The 20,686-nt window shown below is 42.4% G+C and overlaps 1 protein-coding gene across 2 annotated transcripts in view; it reads left to right on the forward strand.

Moving 5' to 3' along the window:
• The window catches only part of LOC109039472 (uncharacterized), a 303,868-nt gene that overhangs the window by 203,487 nt on the left and 79,695 nt on the right, over positions 1-20,686 (forward strand). The gene's annotated exons all lie outside the window — the stretch shown is intronic.

Here is a 20,686-nt window from a genome sequence, read left to right on the forward strand (position 1 = left end):
GGTCAGCCTGTTATATCGTAGACACCCGGCAGACTGATGTCAGCCTGAATCCGTCAGACTCAGGGTAGGTCATGAAACATAGCCTGACGGCAGGCCGACTCACTTTTACTAGGGCACTGAATCGGGGGCAGCTAGCTAGAAAATTCAGTGGTCTTCCAAGGCAAAGGCCGCAAAGATTAAAGGCCGGCCGTGGGCGGTGCAGGGTCTTCCACTCCGTCGGGAGCCTTTTAATCTTGAAGGATCGCATCGGGGAAAACAATTAAAGCCGCCGTAATTCTCCGCTCGTAATCTCTCGAAAAAGAGGCTGAGCCTTTAATACTTGGCAAGTTCCTACGATGAAGTGAAGCGATTCAAAGTTCGTGAAATGAACCCGTCGAGTCTGCGACCGGACGCCGACGGCGCGGCGCTGGTCGACCGGCAAGAACTTGGAAACGACGTCTGCTCTTCGCTCTTGACCTCGGCTCCAACCATGAGATAAGGGCTTTCGTATATATAATGCAACTTGTCATGTCCATTTATTCAGCCGTTCTTTTTTTTCCGCAACTAAAGTTCTTATCAGAATTTTTATCGCTGAATCCGAATTGTATTTTACTTTTTCAAGTATAAATCACTTAATGTGCTCAAAACAATTGCGCTACAGTCACAGAATCGCATTCGATGCTTTAACCCTCAGATGCCCCATCATACGCACTTTCCCAAGTCGAGTCAAACTGCTTTCTATTTCAATACAACAATTCTAACAGTTTTTGAAGTATTATGTATGTCATTTTTGTTTTGTAAGGTAAGAACTACAATTTTTTATATTTTCCCCTTTTTTATAAAATACTGGCGCTTTTTCAACCTTCTTTTCGTTCGCTATCTGTAACTCCGACACAAGAGACGTCGAATCAATTTGATCCGGCTTTTGGGTTTCCCAGGTGTATTCGTAAAAAAAAAAAAAATCCTGACATGACACAACCCTCGCCAAAATACTAAATTTTTAGACGTGGGCTTTTTACGATGCTTGAGAGACCTCCACCTCAAAATGATTATTGCTTTGGATACATCATACCTAGCATATTCGAAGCAAATTTAACCGTAACTAATGGTAAATTTAAAAAATATGAGACTCCTTAAAGCGAGCGCGCGTTGATGACGGCGCAGAGATACAACTATTCGTGCTTGATGGATGTCCGTGTTGCATGCCTGCAAAATTGAAGGGGCGATGGCGCGTTACGTGAACTCGCAATGCTTTGCTCTATGCTGCCCATGAAGATTTTTAAAGGTCTTGAAAAAGAGGGATTTCTAAGGCAAGGAACTGACTGTCCGCACCTGTGTTCTAATCTTCGAGTGATCTCTCTCGAATTGCGAACTAGTCCGAAATTTTGAAAACCGCTGAGGAGTCGAATTGAAGCGGACGGAGTGCAGGCGACGTTGGGGATACCAGAATCCCTCAAGGGAGTGTTAAGTGGTGAGTTCTCGTTGCTCAAATCCCCTCCCCTACCTTCTCCCGATTCGCTCTCGTTTTTTCGAAGCTTTTCGTAAGTCAGTCCCTTCTCGCCGCGCCCCACAGGTCGTAGCAGCAATAATAAATAACAGGGGGAATATAATTTCATTTCACGGGCAAAAGTTTTTTGATGAACTGGGAAAGCTATGTTGCCAGAGTCCGGTAATCGGAATTGAAATACTAGTCTCAGATTGAATTCCGAAAAGGACCTTCTCTCTTGGAAGAAGGTCACAAGATGTGGGGACATCACTCCAGCGGACCATAGATTCTTTCGATGAACGAAAGGAAACATTTCAAACAATTTTGTTTTTTTTTTTACTTTAGTATTCATCTTATTGAATGAACCTCCTATTTCAGAGGAGGCCGAAGTAAATTTTTTATGGGTTTAAACGAATGACCTTTATTTAAAGCAAAGTCAACTTAATGTTTGTTTTCGTCAAGTTTGAAGTACAACTCGTAGAATTTGTCAAGGTATAACCAGTGCATCGTACAAATGGAAGAGATTTCTTTCAAAATAGTTTCAAGAACTAGTTACGGTGTCAGTTGACCGATGACCTCTGTGGAGATAGACACATGTGGCGTTTGGGTGTCGCAGAACGCCTGCGTGTGTTGTAGGAACTATTTTTATTTATGTTTCAAGAACGGAGCATTTTGCGAGATCCGTAGAGATTATCGATTTTCCTATCTTACGCAATTTGTTTTTTGTCGATCTCGACAGCAGAAGCGTTCGTCGATTTGCATCATAATTTAAAGGAGGCTTTTTTTGTTCATCAAAATTAGTATTTATTACTTCAAGTATGTTGATCACATCATTCTTCATTTTTCATTACTTTTTGAGACAAAACCCCGGTAAGTTCGCTCAGAGCTCGGAAACGTGAAAAATGTATAGATATTTTCGAAAAAATCAGGTTTACAGTTTCTACGGTTCATAACCAGTGCTTTTAGACACGAAACCGAACAATTTTGAGTAGACAATGGTTTTAACGGTTTATGTTATTGCAGTGAAGTAGCTTAAATATGACGCCCATGTACTGCCGTGCAACGCAAAACTGCCGTAAACGCCATTTTAAATTTTTTGGAAAAAATACATCATAGCAGAATAACTTGTGTACCTTGGGACAATGTTTTTACAGAATTCTTTCACAAATACTATCAAGATCTTAACCTGAAAATTTAAGTTGCACGGGTAAAACAGTATTGATTTCATAAAGTGTTAAGTTCCAAAAAACGCAGGAAAATCTTGATGGATTTACGGCGTTCTTGCCTAGCACGGCAATATAGTAGTGTACTTTTGTACACTGTAGTGCACCAATGTAATAAAAGAAGGCTGAAAGCTTGGTATCTTTCCTATATTTGAGATATTTTCGAAAATAGCAGCATTCAACAGGACGTGACATCAGATCAGAAGGATGGGGCGCAAGGGAACGTGGGTATTTTTAATTCGCGTCCATCATTTTTGAAGAGGCGCGAGAAAAACTTGTCGGAAAGGGAGAAAGTCAGTGGGGGGGGGGAGGTGGGGTCCGATTGAAAAGGGACCCTGGTTTACCCCGAGGGAGGACGAGGAGGTCGATGCTGCAGGGATAAAGCTGTGACTGAACCTCGTTGTACGCTGCAATGAACACCCTCCTCCCTTATCAGAAGTGCCAGCTTGCGTCTAAAAGCGTCAGATTTCCTGATTGCCGGAGTTACCGATTTCCAGACCACATATCAACTACAGAGCTGGCCGTTCGAGATTATTGCAAGATGTTGACATCTAGTTAGTGAGGCACTTTTTACTTGTCAGACGTCCATGTACCCGCGTACATATTTGGTTCGTGAGTTATTATTAAGTATAGTAATGCAGCAATACTGCATTGCAAAATCTACCGATAATCTATTTATTTGCACGCAAAATCAATTACATGCGCAATTGAACTTTCCTCGTAGTTGTGAAGTAATGCCTAAAATAAGGATCGTGTTTTGAGGCAATAATGAAAATTCCGTATGCATAAGTACGAAAGAAAATAATACCATTTAGAAATCGTTTTAATCGAATCGAACAATGCCTGATATTTATTTTCATCCATCGCATGCCCCTTATTACGTTTCACCTCTCGCTCCAAATAAACACAGTATTCTAGATTTATAGTCAAATCCCAACTGATTCTTCTCGTTCCTTCAAAAATCCACGATCCAAAGAGATTCCACGATGAAAAATTTTGTAACTTGTTTAAGTAATACACTTTTAAGAAATAAAACGCCTTTTGAGGGGGAAAAATCATCACAAATCGAATTTAAGAGTTCCATGTCAAATTCTCGATTATTTGTTGCGAGTTTTATACTTAACTGTTGGAATATTAATGAAGTTTCATTTATTTTTCTTAATAGAAATAAATTCAATGAAAGAAAAAAAAAACTTTATTGAATTTCTTCTGAAATTACTCTCAGTGTAGCTACACGTAAATGATGTTACGTTACAACCCCTCAAGTTGACTGCCCTCGAGCCGTATGAGCTCGATCGTCAGTGGCTAGCTGCACATTAGTTTTAAATTTGGCGCCGTTGAGTCCATTTGCACCTCCACCTAATCCTCCTGCACCACCCCCCTTTCGGAATTATGTCCCATACCACCGCACCAATTTTTCCGATCCCCCCTCCCCCGACCGGACCGCTCGTGTATCGCGACCGCACCGGACACAAAATCTAAATTATAAAATCGTAAACGCGTTATTTTCCGCTGCGATATAAATTCCGACGTGTGCGCTGTGCGCTTTGCGGGGTCCACCAAAAGGGAAGGCTATTTTTTTTCATCGTGTCCCCTCTTGTGTTTTTTAATCGCGTTGTTTTTCCACCTCTCCGATTGAACCGGTGCATGTAACGCGGATAATGCGATCGTGCTCTGCGATGCAACTCCCACCCTCCCTCCGCCAGTCTGTAGCTCGTTTTATACCTATTACAGTTAGATTGCGCTTCTGTCGTTGACGTTATGTAGTCGTATTCGCTGGACCGGGAGGGAAGTGGTATTTGACAATGGGTAATGCTCCCCGTTGAAAATTAAATTTTATGCTTTCATTTTTTGAACCAATGATGCGCTAAACCAGAGTATACCTGCACAGAAAGAGGATGACCATTTGTATCTTTTTAGCATAGGAAAGCTTTGCCGTTTTTTTCATTGGTCCATGGATTTTAGACTCTCATTAAGTTCTTACACAGGCAGAGCACTGTGTCGTTCCCTGATTGGCACATTAGTTTTGGGGCTCTCGAAAATTAATTTAAACAAACCTGATCAAGAAAAATTCGTATTTTCAAGGAGGAAATGCACGATACTCAAGGAATAAGTGTGATTCTCAACAGAAATATTCATCAAAATTAGTTTCGAACTTATTTCAGAAGTTGAAAGTTCAAAAATTATTTTCATCGCTAGAATGGAGCTTTTCCGCGTGTGGAGGATTTGCGATTTAAGTAGTTTTCTTGCGTAAAATTTCACGAAAAATACGATGTTGCCACGGGTTTCCTCTGGAACGAACTTCAAAGCTCAGAGAAAGCTCTCAAAGTAGAGAGTCAGACCTTAATGGAGGGGATATCTCACGCCACTCTGCGCTCTGAGAGTCCACCTCTATAACTATTCAAACCCTATATGCAAACATAGGCAAATGCAGTAAATACATTAGCAGGGTTGCCTTGTTTTTAGTTTTGGACTCCCGAAACAGTGGCAACCCTGTTAATGTAATTGCTCCCTATCTTTGCATTGAGAATTTTACTTGTTACAGAGGTGGACTCTCGGATAGAGTGGAATATCCCCTCTATTCCGGCTTCAACTTTGAGAGCTTTTTTTGAGCTCTAAAGTCCGTTTTAGAGAAAGCGAGTGGCACTATCGTGTTCCGCGCGAAATTCTACTTCGGAATCAGTGCATACTTTGCAAATTCTTGATACATGCAAGAGCTTAATTCTGTCAACATCTTCTTTGTTTACGTTGATCCAAAACTGTAGGAGCGGAGGAACTACAGTAAGAGCCCACAACTCGCCGACCAATCAGGAAAGAATAAAAATGCGGATTCTGGCGGTTTATTCGTTCGGTTAACAAGAATTTTCCCGTAAAAATTAGACTTCCGATCAGAATACCCCCAAAAATATTCGAACGAAGCTCAAAATCTCCGGCAGAAATGCATCCGGAACAATGCAATTTCACGCGTTCGTTTCGGCGAGATCGATAATCGAGTGAGGTGGTATCATTAGTTTGTTTACATTTAATTCAGACCCGGGGGTGGCGCATAAATTGCGCGTGTAATGCACTGTTGAGTGGCCACTGCTGGGTGCAAATGGAGCATCAGCCATCGACGCCGATTTCACGAAGGAACTCGGCTGTTTTTCTGCTCAACCGCACGCCAAGTAGCCGGGTTCTGCGGTCCGGCGCGGCACCAATGGCACTGCAGTGCTTATTAACACGCTTTGCCGATTATAAATGCTCGGAGGCCCTAATCTCTCATTTCGGGCGCAATTTCTGGGCCGTTATGAGGCCAGCATTCCGTAATGAATCCCGTTTTGCGGTTGTGCGTTGCATGCCGCCCAAACCGAAACACCGTATGAACTTTCGAACGTCGTAAATCCCCCGCCATGAAATATTTAATTTTGAGAAAAGTCATGAATATTTCACCTTGGAATTTTCAAATACTTCAGATTGAATTGCAAGCAAATTTCCAGGAAAAAGTGGATGTAAAAATATTCGGAAATTCCAGTGAAAATTCGCATTTTATCAAGGAAACTTGACAACGTTTAATGGCTCATTAGACGTTCCTCTGAGCAGGGTGGTGTACAGCTTGGTGGTCTCGCTCCATATGCATTCGAAGCCTTGGGTGTAAAAACGGTGGATGTGCAATATATCCCGCAGGGACATCCATCGTTTTCACGTACGAGGCTGCATTAATAGCTTTTCGACGCATTCTGCTCGGTTTGGTTTCGCCTAATTCGCGCATTGTCCCCGCCGCCATAAAATGTGTAACGCACGTGGAGAAAAACAACTGACGCACTGGCACTGTATGCGGCCATTTTTAGTGACCCGCCGCAGCCGCGCCGATGCGCGTTTAAATTGGAGATCAAATTACGCAACTTTGAGCTCGTTTTTCTTAGGTTAATATTGTTCAAAAAAATTAAGGAAAATTCCTGTGAACTCTGTGCACTCTAGTTTTCAGAAACGCAGGATCTAAACATTACCAAACCAGCTCGTTTCATTGAAAAAACACTCATAACTCTCCACGAGAATGAGAATTTTCTAAGAGTGAATTTGGCAGCATTTGAATATTCATACGGCGTTTTTCTTTAGCGAGGCAGTAATGTAAGGTGTCCCCGGAATATCGCCGACACGGAACACAATGAAAGAACTTGCGCCGGCACACAGTGGATCGAGTCAATAGGAGAGGTCGGACGAAATTTGGAAACTTCAAAAGCTTATAACTCCGTTTATACGAAATGTTGAGGTTCTAAAACAGGGTGTCTAGCATCAGGATTTCCAGATTTTATCAGGATTTAAGGTCGATCAGGATTGAATCTCGATTTCATTAGGATTTGAAGAAAATCAGTTCTAAAATCCGGATTTGAGAAAAGTCAGCCGTCCGATCGGATTTCTTTATCGAGCTATTAATTATAGAGTTCTACTTTCGCATAAACTTTAATTTTTCTCTGCAAAAAAAGTCAGGATTTGGAAAAATTATGAAATCAGGATTTAGCAAGTAAAAATAAGGAAAAATCAGGATTTCATCTGGATTTTCCAAAATGAAAAAAAATCTGGACACCGTGTACAAGTGATTCCATTGGTTTCCGTATAAAATTTTCTTCCAACAGGACCCCTTGAAATTTATAGTGTGACGAAATAAACATCAAAATGTGCAGTTTCAGTCAACGGTTTCATGCCCCACCTCTCTAAAGGCCTCGATAGACGATCAAATTCCCGAACCAATTCCGATCAAAGTAGCATCAAATTGTCGGAGTCATCAGTCTTAAACTCATTAATTTGCTTCATTTTAAAATGGAAACTTGGCAGAAATGTTTCCTGTGGCAGAAAATGATGAATGGTGGCACTCCGTTCTGATTTTACTTTGAACAAAAAAGTGCGGCCCGTCAAAATTTGATGGTAGATGGTTACCATCAGTCATCAGCATGTCTACTTTGATCGGAATTGGTTCGGAATTTGATCGTCTATGCAGGCTTAATTGACTCGATCCACTGTGCGGCATAATGAAGTGAGAAACACCCCGACTGCCGACTCCCAAGCAGCGAAGGAGCCCGCGAAGAAAATGTGTCACGCCATAAATTCAGGTTCATATGAATTTATTGTGTTTCCTGCAAGTTTCACATCTGATAGTGGATGTCATTACCGCCGGAATAAATATTCGTTTGGCTCCTTAGTTTATTCACGTCGAAAGACGAGCGCGCGACTTTCCTCGCGTCAACAGACCGTGCTATTTGTTCTCGCGTAATCATGATTTCTTTCCTCGCCGACTCTTTATTTCGAGCTCGGCACGCTCGAATCGCTTCCGCCGCCTTGAAAATTCCTCCTCGCGAATTGGGAGCACCAGGCGGACCTTTTTTCCTTCCATGGAAAACTTTTCGAATATCTGTACGAATAGCGGAAATTTCGGATAAAAAGAGCGCGCCCAAGGGCATCTCGTTTGCAAGTACGGTAAAACACTCAAACGAACTGTGACAAAAAATAAAAATTTACATTGTTTAAATGGGAGAATCCGCAACTTTACCTTGTAATATAAAAAAACCAGGGTCATATTTTCAAAATCTGAATATAGCAGGCTCATCTAGAGACAATTAAGCATTTGCTAGGGTCTGAAATTTGATGAATTTCGTGTTCAGGTGGAATCTACTGGGTGAACTGAACACGAGGATACCCTTGATTCATAAACTGAGCAATTATTAGAGGAGATAGGAGAAAATAACCGATTCTGCTAAAATACATGTGTTTAAATGGGAAATGCCGCCAGATGACGTCATACGGTTGCACATTTTCTCACTTTTAAATCAATTTTACTCCAATTTCCCAAAATGATTCTGAAAGAATTGTGAAAGAATCCCAAGTGAAAGAATTCTGAAAAATACTGCGAACTCAGCTCATTAGGCACTTTCAGATGAATCAATGCAATCTGTGTGTGCAAATTCTCCATTGCCTGTCGATAGCCGCAAAAATCATGACAATCGGCCCGGTAGAACGCCAGGACTAAGTGTCACCAAAAGTAAAAATCTAGGAGGCTCAGGAGCGGAAAGTATAGTTGCGCGAATTTTGATATTGCTTGTTAAATCAAGCTGGTTCGCGATTTTTAACCAGCATTGTCTCGCGTCCTGTATTTGTTTCCGTATTTTACGCGAGGAGCGAAATAATGTGCATTACTTTGTTTCCCTCATCCAACTCTAATGAAGTATTCTGCCCGCGTCAGGACTGAACGTTTTATTATGACTGGTGCAGGAGGGGGAAGAGAGTTATGTCTGGTGCAGGGCTCCGAAGTTATGAGCTGCGCAGGGATCAAAGCGGATTTTTGGGGATTACCAAGTTTTTACATTTTGATGTTTCACTCGGAGTAAATTACTTTTACTGCCCTCTAATTCTATTGTCGTGCGTTGTTTTTTCTCGCGCCGTATCAACAGGCTTTGTTTCATCTCACAAAGAGAACAAATCTGTTTTGGATTAATCGCGCGGACATTAATAATTGGACAACGTTTATCAACAATGATTGACCAAACCTTCGAACGGAGAAATCATCTTTTTCCAAACGATGGAACGTAACCATTAGCGGATCCAACAAATTGGCAACATTGCTTTTTCTCCATTTAAACCTGTGGAAATGTATGGATTCTTGTAGGGACCAGGTGTTCCAACAAGAATCGATTGTTTAACGTAGTGCCAAATTGCTGGATCCGCCTCTGAACGTAACTCCATTCTAAGGTTTCAAAATTGACTCTGACGGGTTGAATATTTTTTACAATACCATAGCTGTGCGATTATTGTTCAAAATGGTTTTAATTTTTTCAACTAATCAGAAGGATACCGGTAAAATTTTCAATCAAAACTAACCATCAGTTTCCTATTACAAATCCAAGTAGTGAGTGAAAGTGTCACTGTGTTGAAGTGTTATGTTCTTTCGTCTGGTATGAAATGAAAAGTGATACATGCCTGGAGCGATAAAGCCTTATCAATATGTTGCTGTCCAAGGGATAATCGTACATCAATCATTGAGCGATTGAGCACAGGGGAGAATATCATGAGCGCCGCCGCCCGCGGCGCACTATGGTCCAATACTCAAGAATAGGAAAAAATAAGTCGGATGATGATTGAAAGATCACGAAAGTTACGTAACTGTTTTTTTTTTGCGTTGCTAATTTCGAATTTGTTGTCAAATTGCCCACATTTCAACACCCTGACCTATTGATAGTGGTCATAAACTTCGCGCGCGCGGCCCGTGGCGTGCAGCCAGCTCGCAACGCGCACTGACGCCTACAAACCTAAGGGGATACTTCAAGCATTGCGCAATGCGTGGAGTAGCCCGTTAGGTTTGTAGGCGTCAGTGCGCGTTTCGAGTTGGCAGCACGCCGCGGCTCTCCCGGCGGACGGGTGGTGAACGATTTCTTGCGGGGAGAGCTCCCTGGCGGAGAAACTCGTGTATCCTGTAATTTATTTATTTTTTTTCTTTCTCAATTTTCGACTTTTTAAATTACACACTAGTCGTGTGAAGTAATTAGTGAACTCTCAACGCTGGATGAAGTTTAATAATGAAAGGCAGGTCGTGAGCCATGCGCGCTGTAGACGGCGCAGGGCGGCTCATAAAATTCTCCCCTGTGCTCTGCCGAATCGCTGAGCCACAGGTTTTAGGTTTGAATAATCCCGCCGAGTTGATAAGGGTGACACGGGTAAAACAAAGCTGGAGCAGAGAAGCTTGATGCAGATAAACATTAAGATGTCTTGAATATTTAGACGAGGGCATTAGCTTAAAAACTAATTGTTTTTTCAACGAGTATACCCTAAAACCAATTTTACCAAAATAAGTTTTTCTTTTTCTTAAACCGTGAGGTCAAAATGGCGAATTCCTGGGACAATACGATTGTCTCTCGCCTATTTTTCACACGCATTGACGCAAGGGTCTAGGGAGTCTCATTCCAAATTCAACTTTGCACAATGAGGAAAATGAAAATATATTTAAAAACAAGAAATAAAAAGAGTTATTCATTGATGAATGTTCTGCAGCACCTGTTTAATTTGAAGAATTCTACAGAGCCGAGAAACCACTCCAGGATATTCCATGCCATCTTTCTTATTCACCGGTTTGAAAAGAGTCTTGATAAACTGCGAAGGAATTGTTTCGGGCTGCAAGATGCCGCATTGAGCAGGAGGTTAATGCCTCCAGACACCTGATTCGTTGGTTTTGAAGAATTTGAAATATTTTGTCGCCGCTCCGCTCCGTCGCGTCGCGCCACCTCGGAGTGCTCAGTAAGACTTTTCTCCTTTATTTTAAGAGTAATTATTTCGCCGGCTGCGATAACCACGGTCGTCATTAAAGTTCAAAAAAGTTGTTGACGTTTTGAAAAATTCCCCGTCTTGACTCGCCCGTCGCAGCCTCTTGATCAGAACTCGCGACTTCAATTTAAAGTTGGAGCTGGTGATTTGTCATCCCCGTCGCTCGGGTAAGGACTCGGCCTCAACCCTTTATTTACGTTTCACCTTCCTTCCTCCTTTGCCCTTCCTGTTTCATTTTTAATGTTTCCTTATCCCGCGCCAACTCCTTGACGTTAATTATTCCGACCGAGGTTTCATGAACCCCCGCACCCTTGGCAGTTTTTCCTTGTTTAGGCATTTAATCAGCTTATGCGGGGGCGAGAAGGGTGGATGTTTGCGTTTTCCCTGTTTCGGTTCTTCGAGGGTTTTAGGCGGACGGGTTCACTCCGTTCGGCCCTGATCAACCACTCGGCCTTGTTGGAACAATTGTGACTTTGTGATCGATTCCGTCCTTTTTGGCTACACTGAAAAAAAGTGAAGTTGATTTAACATTTTGGATGTAAAAAAAGTGTGTGAGAACTTACAAAATGCTGAATTAACGTCTACAGCAGTAATTTGACCAATATCAAGATGTAAAACTAACTTCCGTATCGGGTAATTTAGCATTTTGTGAGTTCTCGCACACTTTTTTTACATCCAGAATGTTAAATAAACTTCACTTTTTCTCGGTGTAATTTTATTTCCTTTAGGCCTAGTTTAAATAATTACAATTTTAGCAGAGACAACCCGAACACCCTTTGATTTTTCAGAAGGAGAGTCAGAATTAATTTCAGGATTTAATATTGAATATAGAAGAACTAGGTTTATGATACTCCTCTTATCAGAATACTAACTGACGCTCACCAACGCTGAAGATTAAACCTTAATGTAGACTCCGCCTACCCAGTTCTTATTTATAAATACATCACGCAATGTTTGAACGCTCCGGGAGTTGTAACAATTACATATTTTCATCGTGGGTTTTGTATTTCATGCGAAGCTTTTTTCCCAGAGTACTCAGAGATTTTATGGAAATTGTTGACCGTGAACTAAAACCATGCCCAACTTTAATGTTCGAGACGGACTGTGAAGAATCAACGAATCAGACTGGAGCCCAGCGAAACGTGCAAGCTATCCTGAGGTATCTTCCCTGCACTTTGCACTCCCTTTATTGCGTGGTTAATGGTTCTTGCATCGCGAGGATGGTATTCTAACCAAAATGAGGATGTTACGGGGGATGCAAGCTTCCCCTAACTCAACACTCACACCGTCGCGAATTTCGCCGCACAGTGGACCTCGCTTCTCAGATTCGTGTCGGACAACCTGATTGTAAGTCAGACAGAGATTACCATCCTTTCCGGACAACTGTCGAAACAATCGTATTCATGGGTGCACGAGAAATTCATTGTTGGTACCAAGTACAGATTAATGTGTGAAAAGAGACGTGTTGAATACAGAATGACTTCACCAAGTGAACATGTAGCAGCCTGTTAAAACACGCTCATAATGTAATATATGTTTTTTTTTTATAAGCGCGGAAGTCTATCTGAACGTTTTACAAGTACTACTGCATCATGACCAGGATTTTTCCATCTTGGTTCTCCCTTTCTTTTTCTTTTACATTTTATAAGGATTTTACCCTTTTTTCAGTCGCTAGAAGAAAATCCCCCAATTCGTGTTAAAGGTGAATCTCCCAGGTGAAGTGTCCTATCGAAAAAAATAGTCTACCTTTGAAATTTTGAAACGTACAAAGGTCCCTTTGCCAATCGCCCTGATGCAAATAATTTGATTCAATATTAGTCAATTTGCCCTTGAAAGTGAACAGCGCTACTACACGGCATTTTACCACGCAGATTCAAAGTGTCATACCATTTTAATGATACAGATCCATAAAGAGTGACGAAAATATCTTGCCCATTTCTTCCGAGTAATAGAAATAGTCGCAGTAGGAATTAGGATAGTATAATTATTTTCCAGAAGTCCACCTATAAATATCAATTACACACGCATATTGCCTTCTTTGAGAAATATCCAGCCCTCGGTCAAACAGTAGAGAAACGCTGGGGTAAAAATTTACGTCGCACACATAATGGTTACTTATTCAAGCTTTAATGATTGCCAGTCAAGAAAAAATGCCTCATGCAGATTGAATCAATATTCATCCTTATAGTTTGCTCTCTAATACCGTCCAATCTTATGTCAATTTTATCAACCCAATTTTCGTTGGCATCCCATCTTGTTAAAGTTGTTGTAAGCCCTTTCCCAATGTATTTCTAGTCAAGATGCGGTTCTGTACGTAGCAACTTAGTGACGTGTGCGCCGGAGGTTGGCATTGCGTATGCAACAATGCAACATGCATTACGCCGAGCTCTTCTCTCTTTCGCCTTGCTTTTAAATTTCCCCCCTTTTCCCTTGTGATGTGTCTCCGGCCGCAGGGGACGGGACTCGGAACAGTCATAATCATTTCTAATGGCCCACTAATGTCGTTTGACCATACAGTGGACACGCATTTCCGTATAAATCATCAAGATATTCTGTACGTTGCACTGTTGCAGTATGGCAAACTTTTATTCTGTACCACAGAAAAAAAGAGCATGGAGTTGTTGGGTGATTTACACTTATCCAATTGATTATGGTAGTATTCCAGTAAAAATAGAATTTGTAAGGGGAAATTTAGCAATATTGATTATAGCTACCCTCTTTCGTGAGGAGGGACAACGAAATGGACGTATTAATGCCAAAAGGAACTATATGCATGGGGTTTGAGTGAGACATAGTTCCTTTTGGCATAAATACATCCAAATGAGCAACTCATGATGCATTCCGTATAATGTAAACCTTCAGTAAGCAAAAAATCGTAGAGTTGAGGAAATTCAAGATGGGCCCGAAAACGGCTCTTATCGATACCTCTCCTTTTTTTAAAACTTCTAAAAGCATCGTTCTCCAAAATGACCCGTGAACAACACAGATCTAAAAGAGACGCGCATTGTAGCTTCAGTGAATTAAGCTGAAGGTTTACGAGCGACGGAAGCTTTTGGCGGTGAAAATTGAATTTGTGAGGCGGAAGGAGGTAGGTGGACGGAGGTGGAAGTGCTCCGTTGATGAGCCGTCGCACAGTGGATCGAGTCAACTGGAGAGGTCGGAAGTGCACTTTTTGACTAAAACTAAACATTTTGATGTTTAATTCATCACATTTTAAAATTCAAGGGGTGTGTTTAGAAAAAAATTTCACGAGGAAACCAATGGAACCATTTTCAGAACTTGAAGGTTTTGTATAAACGGAGTTTTCAGCGTTTAAGTTTTCCAAATTTTGTCCGACCTCTCCTATTGACTCGATCCACTGTGTGTCGCCGACTCGCACGATTCCAAGGGGCTAATTCCTAAATTCGGTAACTGCATAGCGCCGGACGCCTCGGTCATCTGCCGACTGTTCCTTCCGCCTTCGTAACTCCGTTAAGTTCCTCACTCGCCGTTCCCAGGATGCCATATCATAACAAACTCATGCGCCATGAAATACCTGAGTCACGTCCTGCCCTCCCAAGAAAGAGCTCAGTGAGTAAGGGGAAAATAGGTTTTACAGTATGTGGTCCTACTTTGAATTCTTAATCGACGCGTTGAAAGGAGCAATAGCCTGTTAACATCATACTTTAGTGTAATCACAAGGGTATGATAGTGTTTCACGCTTAATTGTAATCATTTCACAAACCGGTGCCTCCTCCCACTCCCCCCCCCCCCCCCCCGCTATCAATGAGAACGATATTTTTCTTTCCAGTACATTTTTGTTGAATTATTGGAATATAAAGTCGATTTGAAGGTATTTTGGAGCTGTAATAGCCAAATCACCAGTAGTAAATCCCGTTATACTATTGAAAAGAAATTGACTCGATATAAACGTAATTGAATTAAATATGTCTTGATTTTCTTATTTTCAGCATCTTTCCATGCAAAGAAGTTCAGCCATGTCCGATGCTTTATCCATTCGTGAACTGAAAGTAAGCAATTCACATCCCGAATATCCACCGATTTGCCGTAAAAAATTACAGAAACTCCATATATACCAGGTCGATATAGCCACTCGTTGACTTTGAAAATCAATTCCATGAGTGCTAATAAGTGCAATTCAATATGCTTTAGTCATTTCGGTTGCTTTTTTTTTTTTTTTTTTTTTTCATGAATCAGTAGTAACTAATTTAAATCCCCCAAAAAACTTTCAACATTCCATATAAAATCGGGGGAAAAAATCAATTGGATTGTGAAGCTCTCGAGCGATCCAGTCGGGCAACAGCGGTTGGGGCCCGATCCGCGATTCTCCGCACGTTCTGTCAACAGCTCCGTCAATATTGACGGACGCCCGGCGGCCCTGCCAAATAGGACCCGCGGCGACGCCGCTCAACGGCCCGACGCCACTCGAAGCTCCTTCCGCGGTCTGGCATCCGCCATCTGTGACAGACACTTCGTTGGCTAATCAGTCCGTCCGAAAGCTCCTCTCCAGGGCTCAAGTGCATCTCAAATGAAATCACAACGAGCCCTCAGCCCCCCTCCCCCCTCCGCAGTGCCGGCCTAGATTGTATTCTTCCAACCGTTAGCGCCCCGGTCCTACGGTCTAAAGTTGCCAGATTGTGAGATTGAATGTAGATATTTTATATGGGTTTAAATGGGAAAATTCAGCACTATTTGGCAACCATACTACGGACCCGAAACGATTCCCGGTGATTCGGAAATGCAGTACAGCGCACCTGTGTATCCGATGACTTCATCTCGATAACCGGAGGCTCTTTCCAGGCGGAGTTGAAAGAGCTTCCTTTTAGGAAACTATAGCCGTATTTTTACCGCTCTCTGATTGGTTGCCCAGGCCTAGACCTGTTCTGGGACTTCCGCACTGAAAAACAAAAGTTTTGGTTTAAGTACGATGATTCTTGAATTTGCCACCTATTTCTTGTTCATATTGATTCAACCTGAATTTCTCTACAGAGCGAAAAACATGTTTAGGTTCAGCAAAAAAGTGGCTCAAATTCTATCATCCTTGATTCAAGAAAAAAAATAATTCTTGGCGGCAAATTTAAAAAAAAAAAAAATTCTGTGAGGGTCCAATGCGTGGTTGCGGACTTACGTCGTCGTTATACATCTCGATCAATATATATTAACATTCGGTTTTTTTCAGAAGATGCACAAAGATTGCAAGATATTCGATAAATCAGCAGGACAGTTTTTTAAGTACAAGTCTTTGTATAACGCACGATTTCTGTTGATTTAACCAAAAATTTTGCTCATCAACTCATTCGTTTTGAAAATAAGAACAATAATAGAAAAAGATTTCACCCAAAGTAACCAAAAATATGTGCCTTTTTAATAGTACGCGGACAATTTTATGTTGGCGGATCGGAGGCAGTGAGCCCGCGCAGACTTCCACCTCGACGAGCGCGCCCCTCTTCGTTCGACTGAATAGACGGAGGAAGTTGAAGTTGCGGTGGGAATTATCGCCTCAAAGTGGCCTCGGCCGTTGGACTTAAAAGCGGTCAACTTGGAAGCCCGAGGAGACCGGACAGGGCTCAAATTCAGCCGAGGTCGCGGCTCCAAAGATCGCCGGCTCGGGTCACCGCCGAGTTTAGTATTGCGGTTCGCGACTCCAAACCCCCGCCCTCCTCCCCCACCCCTTCCTGTCGCAGACTTGTGGAGTAACTCGGTTTATTGAGTTGGAGTCACATTGATTTCTCCAGCCCGAATAGATGAACCCTCGAATTAAGTCTAGGAATCTTAGCTCTCTTCCTCCATCTAGAAAAGCAGGGTCTCCATCTTGAAGGGACCGTCCAAGTATTACGTCCGGAATTTTGGTTGACTTTTTTACACCCCCACCTCCCCCCTCCCAAGCCAGAAACCCTTTAAGTAACCTCTCGCCTTACCTCCTTTAAATTAAGTGGGGTCTACCCGAAGTATCCCCCCTCCCCCCATTCATCCCCAGAGAGTCGCGGAGAAAGCCTGAAAATAGCTGAAAAGATTCATTTTATTGTAGAACCAGGAGGTTGCGGACCTCCAAGCGCTTCTCTTTTTATATAGAATCCGAAAAATAAGTCGATAAATCAAACATTTCCGGCCAAACTTTGTAGACATAAAGTGGTCGATGGGCAAGAGTGAGGAACGGAAGTTCAAAGGTCAGAGTTTTATTAGAGTAAGTCTTTACTTTCAGAGGCATTTGTTTAGTCATGGGCAGCTATATGTGGCCGTCTCAAGGTCGACTTCCAAAAAAGGAATCAAAATTCAGGCTAAGGAGAAAGTCATTAGGAACATTGTTCGGCGGAAAATTTTTCTTTGAAACATCTGTTTGCTATTCAATTAAAATTATTTGCTCTTTAACCGCCCACGGGCGATTTCGACGATTTCGCTGGCGATTTGGGGGCGCGCACCGGCCCGTGAGGGTTGGGCCGCGTAGCGGCCTGGGGACATAGCCCCATATTTGAATATAATTTTATTATTTCATTTCCGAAGTGGGTGGCTTACGTAAGACCCCGCGTCCTTTCTCGTAAGAACGAGGAAAGAAAGGCAATTGATCCAAGCATAATAATGCAAGTGAGATAACAGTTCCTCGTGGGAAAGTTCTCTCGCAACTTTTAAAGATCTAGTCACCCTTTTTTTCCTCCTCAGATAAGTTGTGCCAGGAATAGGGTAGTAGCAATTTTACCGATCATTTATTTCCTCATCGGGGACGGGATTCCTGGACTGGAAGGCCGCAAGGAAGGAACGGGTGTCGGAGTGAAATATATTCCGCCCGGAAGACGTCGAGGTCGGAATGGGATCACGCAGGCAGCGAAGTCGGGAGATAAAATTCAGGGCTTGGAAATTATCCGGCGAATTAGACAAGGAAGATGAGATATTAATCGCGGTATTGATAAAAGCCATAGCCCGCCGTGGTCCCCGCGGCCATGCGGTCATGTGTCTCCTTCGGTGGAGGAATGACAATTGTGTGCGGAACGTGCTCGGTGGAGGGTGACCGATCGTGAGGGGGTTCAGGGAGCAGGGGCTAGGGACAGGGACACCGCTGCCAATTTGCATGAGACTGAAATTTCAGCGTCGAGGAGGGACGCTTTTGCCCCTGTCTTCATTTTACGTAATGGGAAATGTTAGGTTGTCGATGTAAAAGAAATTTGTCATCCCTCGGACGAAAGAACTAAACTTCATTTCAATATTGCACAACTTCCACTCGCAAATTGTACTTAAACTAGGCAACTGGAAGAAAAAGGGTGGTGGATTAGTGCTGGGTTCACAATTTTCTGCAAGGAAATCAAGGCAAAAAAATTCAATCAGAGTAAAATATTTTTGATTTGAATACTAAGTTGGGGTGACGCCGAGAGATCTATCACGTTTTGGGTCTTTTTAGACCTCATCTGTAGATATCATTCGTCTGCGGCGAAAGTTAGGAAACTGATAGATATTTCTGACTGGAAAAAGACTGAGTTCTCTTTCAATTAGCTGATGAGTTTCTCTAACGCTATGTACTATTGAAACTTCTTTCAAGTTCATATCAAGCAGAGTTTAGAGGACTTAACTCAAAATCCGCAACTTTGAAGTGCAGCTATCAGAAGAAATTTGGCAACATCAAACTATCCATCAGCGGTTTTTTTTCGTAGCATGGCTGCGAGCTACTTTTAGTGTAATGAAATTTATGAAGAGCTTAAAAAATTCTATTGATCGAAGCCGTAGAAATAGTGTGTTAAAATTCAGGATTGGGGCGCCTTCAATTTGAATGATACTTCCAGCTTTACCGGAGAGTTAGTTTAGTTGCATGACCCAACTTAACTCAACTCTGACCGTGTTGCGATCGGTTCCCAAGCGAGCTTTGTGACCGTTCAGAATCATAAAACTCAGGCATGCTCAATTACTGCAAAGAAACAATTTTTTCCAACGTTCTGAAATTACTTTTTATGTACATTTTTCTTACAAGGAAACTCATCTAATCATTTTTCCCGAAGTTCTTCGTGAATTTGTAATACTTTGAAAACTTGGTAGGTAAATGCTATCTCGGCTCCTGGTTGATCGATTTTTGTGAAACTTGGCAGTTAGGGGGTACTTTTTGACAGGAAACTCGAATTTTTGTAGGCTTATCAAGTACCTCGGGTGGGGGAGGGGGGGGTGTTGGATGACACCACTGTAAATTGTGGTCACAAAGTTCGGGTTTTGTTTGTGTTCGTGTGATTTCATAGGTGGTGGAGGGAATAAAAGGTATCCCCCATAAATTCGATTGTTGATAGTCATCCCCCATATTGAGCCACGCTACGCCCCCAAAATGGATGAGTTCCGGGCTCCGGGTTTCAACCCCATCTTAATCCGGGTCCAATACATGATTGAAATTACTGCGTTTTTTATTATTTTGGCTCGTAGCTCGATGAAGCATGTTTTTTTCATTTATTTATTTTATTTATTTATTTTTTTTTTACTTATTTTATTTGATAGCTTAGTCAGCCTCAATCGGCATTCCAATGCTTACATAGATCTTGGTATTGGCGCGCTTTTTAACCCTTAGATGACTGACCGTTTTTACCTACACGAATGACTAACCCGGGCCTGCGAGGCCCGTATTGAGAATATATGGTAATTCGATGACTACAATGCTTTTTTTTCTATTTTTGGATGAATTTTATGATTTTCATACTTTGACCTCCATAACCAATATGTTATATTCACAAATTTCAGAATTGAGTTTTGACGCTTTCTATGCGTTTTATAGTTTCCTCGGTGTACTAAGGAACTTCCAAAGAAATCCCCGAAATTTTGCATCGGGGCGAGCCCCCCCCCCCCCCTCCATGGGGGTTCGTTTCGTGACAGGGGCGGCGAAGGCGGGCGGGGGTGGAGAGGTCGTGCTTTTGCGACCCCGCGATGAGTCTCGAGGCTCGAAAGGAAACGGGGGGGGGGTAAGTATTGAGGGGGAAAGGGGTGGGGTAAGTATTGAGGGGGAAAGGGGTGGAATTAGCCCGCAGACCTGATCTATCACTTTATCTACGATGATGAACTAGGCTGGCGGTAACCGTGCAAATATTCCCGGGTTCCATCCCTGGTGGTCCCATACCGTGCGATCCCGAACTAAACCTCCCCCACCCCTCCTCGTACCGATGACACTGCTCTAGGTGGCGGTTACCCGTTACTTCGTCGAAGATGAAAGCGTCTCCTCCCTTGGAACGTGGCGCGACCATCTAAGGTGGCACAGACAAAGCTATAGACAAAGAGGGCATAGGGAGTACGGAGCGATCCTATTGGTTGAAATGGGTGGTTCCTACAGATTAAGGGAGGAAATGATGGACAAACTATCGGGACTCCTGTGGGTTGTCGTTAGTTAGTCTATTACCTACCTCCTTTGTCCATTGCAACCACCCGCATCCACCAATAGGATCCCTCCATATCATTGCTGTCTTCTTTGTCTATAGCTTTGTATACCGAATTCAATAATCAGCCCGATGGACTCTGACCGTGCATTCTTGTGTATGGGTTTAAAAATATCATCGGGGGCTATCCCTGACCGCTCCCGCTCCCCGGAGCGCATCACGTCTCATGCCGTATGTGTTACAAGTACTCATATCAACGGTGTAAGTTCACAACCATGTATCTTGGTTTGCGACGTGGCAAACTTCCTGTCATATACTTCATTTTTTAAATGGAAAACTACTCAATGGCGTTTCCTCAAAACTTTTGTGATTTTTCTTTCCTA

Source organism: Bemisia tabaci, chromosome 1 (assembly GCF_918797505.1).
Source record: "Bemisia tabaci chromosome 1, PGI_BMITA_v3".
In the NCBI taxonomy this organism is placed as follows: domain Eukaryota; kingdom Metazoa; phylum Arthropoda; class Insecta; order Hemiptera; family Aleyrodidae; genus Bemisia; species Bemisia tabaci.